Source organism: Notothenia coriiceps, unplaced genomic scaffold (assembly GCF_000735185.1).
Source record: "Notothenia coriiceps isolate Sejong01 unplaced genomic scaffold, NC01 NC01_scaffold00027457, whole genome shotgun sequence".
In the NCBI taxonomy this organism is placed as follows: Eukaryota; Metazoa; Chordata; class Actinopteri; order Perciformes; family Nototheniidae; genus Notothenia; species Notothenia coriiceps.
In genome coordinates, this window is record NW_011360158.1 from 9673 (window position 1) to 15081 (window position 5409).

At 40.0% G+C, this 5409-nt stretch overlaps 1 protein-coding gene across 2 annotated transcripts in view; it reads right to left on the bottom strand.

Annotated features, from left to right (window-relative positions):
• Nucleotides 1-5409, bottom strand: part of LOC104957593 (protein capicua homolog) — a 25344-nt gene that overhangs the window by 8895 nt on the left and 11040 nt on the right. The window lies entirely within an intron of this gene.

Below are 5409 nucleotides of genomic sequence, written 5' to 3' on the forward strand. Positions count from 1 at the left end.
CAACAACTACAAGTAGGCTATATTTAGATGTTTTTTGTAAATAACCGCCGGTATCAAGAGGAAGTAAAGTCCCCTGGTTTGTCCCCATATACCCTAACTGCCATGAGACAACTCAAAATTAAGTTTCCAAAATCCGACACTGAGGTGGTCTTAACGCAACGGCAGATGACAGCGCTGACAAATACCTCATTCACACCAACGCAACTCCGGTTCAAGCTCCGTGCTAGAGCTTTTCAGGTTCAGAACCGGTTCTTCGGTTTAGCTCCGGCTCTTTTCACACCGCCCAGAGTCCGACTGGTGCTGCGTCATTGCGTCATCGTTTGCGTCACGACGTAACCGTTTGCGTGCCTGCTTCATAAAGCCAAAGCGCGCGGAAACCCCTCACAGCTGACATCGACAACAATGGCCGATTGTGCTCCAGCTTCCTCTGTACCTCTTCAGAAGACCAGATTCCCAGTAGGTAGCTGGTCTCTTCAGTGGACCACTGCTGCTTGTTAAGTTTCTCCGTCATTGTGTACAAAAGAAACTTAACAAGCAGCAGTGGTCCACTGAAGAGACCAGCTACCTACTGGGAATCTGGTCTTCTGAAGAGGTACAGAGGAAGNCCACACACACACACACACACACACACACACACACACACACACACACACACACACACACACACACACACACACACACACACACACACACACACACACACATGTTCACACACAGATTGAAAGAGAGGGAGATGTATTGAAGCTTTAATTTTTTTAATTTAATAAAAGGACATTTTCCTTAAAAATAAAATGGAGAATAGAGAGAACCATCCATCTTCTCCCGCTTATCCGTGGTCAGGTCGCGGAGGTAGCAGTTCCATAGAGAGAACCTTGCTTTATTATTTGCTTCTCTATTCATATTTTTCTCATTATCAAATACCAAACTATAACTATAGTGTGTGTGTGTGTGTGTCTTTAGTCCTATGCCCACCATCCTCATGTCTGCTGGTAGAACCAAACTAAATGCTACAGCTGATCATGTGACCTATGTAAGCTCTGAAACGGGCACTTAAAATTCACCGGGTCCGGACTAAGTTTGTGAGAATCTCTGCTGATGACTCAAACATTTTTTTTGAAATCACTATATTCAAAACATTTGCAATAGGCACCCAGTAACTGACACACTATTCGGAGGAAAAATCATTTCTCTGTATTAATGCATGTGCGTGTGTGAGAGAAATAAATATATGCACAGGCATGGGTGGTTTTCTGTTGGGATTAGGCCGTACGTTATACAGGATTAGCTTTGTCGATATTGGAGAGTCCCTCTTATATTCCTAGTCATTATAGACAGAGACTTCGTGGCTGAGTGCTAGCAATCATACCTACACTATATAGACAAGACACAATGCAACCACAATGGATTTATAATAGAAAGGAACAAAGAAGTTCCATAACAATCTGAAGAACACAAAATAATGGAGCAGTGTAGCTGCTTCAAATCAGTGCTGTACAATAAATGAACATTTAAAGACGGCAGCAAAAGTGGGCTTGGAGCGTGTGGGCTACATGTATGTAGGCCAGTTTCCATCAACTTGGTTTTGATTTTGTGTTTTAGAGAGAGGGAGAAAAAAGAGGATTAGATCAGAAAGAGAATGAGGAATGCCTCAGAGTACGACAGCGTAGATAAAAGAAATATTTAACAGCAAGCTTTGAACAAATCTTGCAGTTGTTTGTTTCTTTAAAAAGTCTGACCAACATGCTTTGTGTGTGTGTGTGTGTGTGTGTGTGTGTGTGTGTGTGTGTGTGTGTGTGTGTGTGTGTGTGTGTGTGTGTGTGTGTGTGTGTGGCTTCCTGACCTTAGCGACTATTATGGTCTTACTCACTGTTTCCGCTCACTCTTGCTGTGAGTATGTTCATGTGTGTGTGTTTTTTAAAACAAGGCGTAGGTAGCAGTCTTAGCCTACACTACAGTATAAGACTGTTGGATGTGTGTTTCTGTCTGTGTGTGGGATATAGGTTGTATGTTTCAGTGTTTTGTGTGGGTGTGTGAAGAATTTCTTTTTCAAGCCCCTGTGTGGGAAAATGCTGTACTATAAAGTGTGTGTGTGAGCATTATTCTTCATCATTATAGAATAAGAGCCTACTACTCAGTTCTGTAAAATACGGACATACAGTGTAAGTTATTGTCATTCACTTCCCCAGAGCATTTCACTCTCAATGTGTGTGTGTGTACTTATGTCTGCGTGGACTTTTCCCAAGTGTGACAGAGAAGTGGACAGGAAAGGAACGCTGTCATTTTGAGTGTACGCTCCCTCATCAGATCCCCTTTTTTCCGCCAGCTGAAAGGACGCTGAATGAATGAATAGCATCTCTTTGTGTGTGTGTGTGTGTGCGCGCTCGCCAGTGTGTGCGTGTGTTTTTATTTTAAAGATCTACGAGCACGAACATGTGGGTGTTTTTTTTGCAGAGTTAGAAAGCATGCGTTAGCTTCTGCATATGGTCGTAGGAGAGTGTGAGATGCGACGGAAAGTAGGAAACACCGTGTGCAAAAACACGTGTGGTATGTTTGCAAGTTTGTGTAGGTGTTGGTGTCTGCTCAACAGCTTGTAAAATATCAGCAAATGATAAACAGTACGTTTTTTTGAATAAGTTGATTTAGTGTTCTGTGTATGTCATTGGGAATTTTCACAGAAACGTAAAGGAAGGAGAAATAAGGCTTGATCTTGAAGAGTAATTGCAAATGAAATATGTGCGTCTTAGTTATATGGTAATAAATATGATTCAGAAAACAGTATCAGTGTTCATTTGATCAATTTATACCAAAAAGACCACACATTTGATATTGGTCAGAAAGTTATTCTATTAGATTATAAATAATAACACATGTACTAACTCGGGGGCCGGAAAAACATACGCACTTACTTACATCCGGTCTCTCAATTCAAAGAAACAATTGGATACAATTGCAAAAACCAAGTGTTCGGTATGTTCGTGAGGTTAGTTAGGAACTTGTATTTCATTAGGATTAAATACAATTACTGTAAAATATGTGGTATTTAATAAAAGGACAATATTTGAGCAAACCAATTTAGTTTGAACAGTTTATAGATCTTACAGTTATTTGCAGATTTAATGTGTAAGAAAACAAAGAGAATGAAAAAAGACGTGAGATCATTAAATGTAATTCAGGGATAAGTATGTCTGTGAGATACTCCTCTTATGTTTATGTTACACACATTATAATCCTACATGTACACATTTACTGTATATTCAGTGTTTTTGTTGATTCACACAGAAATAATGCATCAACACAGGGCTCATTTAAGCTCCGCAACTGTGACTGTCACGCACTTTTAAGACAAAGCTGTGTATTTGTCTGTGTGTACATGTTTTCCCACATAAGAGTGCTAATTTGTACGTTAATTAAACATCTTTAAAGGCGTCACCGTAGCTTCCTGTGAAATCCAAACTGTTAAAGGGACAGCGAACAGAAGTCTTAGCGACAAAGATGAGACCTTTTTTTTTCTTTTTTCTCGTGTGTGTGTGTGTGTGTGTGTTGGAGTGCTGTAGTGAAAAGGGCATGTTACTGCAACCCTAGATTTATGAAATATGCTTTTTTGCCGCTTTTGTAAATTGAATGTTACACACCATTGAAGATAAGTGTACAGCAGTTGTGTGTTTTTATGGCAGCATGCTTTGGACAAACTCAAAAAGCCTTTGCATTTATTCATTTGTAGATGACCAAATGATATTTAAGACTAACCGGTATTCAAATTACAACAGAAACGTTTTTCAGTGTCTGTTGTGGCTTAGGAATCACAATGACTGTAAAACTGAAATATGTGAAATCAAATAGCTATCTATCTTAACAACTGTTGGATGGATTGCCATGGATTTGCTCATTCTAATGCTACAAACATTCACGACCCCTTCAGAATCACATCTATTTACTTTGAGGATCCATTTTTATTTTTATGTAGAACCGCAATCGGGTAAAAATTAATATTTGCCCCATATTTTTTGTGTTATTTTACAAAAAAGTCCAACCTGCAATGATATTCTCATTAACTTTGGCTTTACTTTGAGTTTACTGCTAATTAGCAAATGTTTGCATGCTGATGTACTTAAAGGGGGCCTATTATGCAAATGTTCTGGCTCATATTTGTATTTTGTGTCTCTCCTGTGACATGTCTCCATGCTTTAATGTTCAAAAAGCTCTTTATTTTTCTCATACTGCCTGTGCTGCAGCACCTCTGTTCACCCTCTGTCTGAAACCAGAGCCCAGTCTGCTCTGATTGGTTAGCTGGCTGGCTCTGTTGTGATTGGCCAACCGCTTAAAGATGTCCTACCCCTTAGCCTATCGTACAATGTGTTGGAGTGCTAGCCAGTAGACGAACACTTGTTACATATACCTCATTCACACCAACGGTGTTTCAGGGCCGGTTCGGAGCTGGAGCTAGAAAAGCACCGGGTTTTCCTCTTCACACCGCAGCGAGCAGCCTCTTAGCTCCGGAATCCGATTCATTTCAAGCACCAAAAAATTGTCCGGCCAGAGCAAAAGCACCGCATACGTCACGCTTACGTAGAGGCAGGGGCAGAGGGCAGGATCAACTCCTGAACAACAACAAAAAGCCGGCGTTTTATCCAGTTTGTACACAACGATGGAGAAACTTAACAAGAGTTTCAGTTTTTCTGCCATAGACTGTATATGTAAAGGTTTCTGCTCATGGTGAAGCAATGTGTCTGCGTGTTAAGGTGGAACCTGAGCATTCACGTTGATCACCTCTCATTATAANCGTGTGTGTGTGTGTGTGTGTGTGTGTGTGTGTTTGTGTGTAAAAAAATAAAAAATAAAGGCCAACTCGTGAAGCTACATTTTTACATAATTTGTCTCGTCTTCGTCTCATTTATGTAACTTGCAACAGCTTCAACTGAATTCACATTAATAAACAAAACAATTTCTGATTCTCCTCTGGTGCTTTTCTCAAGATGTAGCTGCACTATCTCTGCATTTCTCCGTGGAGTCTCACTACAAGAATGATTAGTATTTTACTGCAAAATGCTGGATAACCTGCTAGTTCAAGGCCAGTAAACGGAGCGACTCGTCAGTCCTTTCAAAGGGATCTCTGCTTGGCAGCAGATCACACTGCAGAGCCTCACAGCTACCAAAAAAGACATCCATTATGAAGGTACGAGACCATTCCGGATTTATTCATATTTACTCTATGGATGGTAAATACAATATAAACACAAACTAAAGGATATTAATTACGCAGAGAAAAATAAAACAGCTAGCCTCTAAGCCTTTATGCCACACAACTAGGAGATGTTACAGAAATGTTACTTTCTAAATATTTGGATTTATAAAAAAAAGAAATGAAATCAAGGGAAATATTTCCCCAATGTTTCATTTGTATGTACAGAG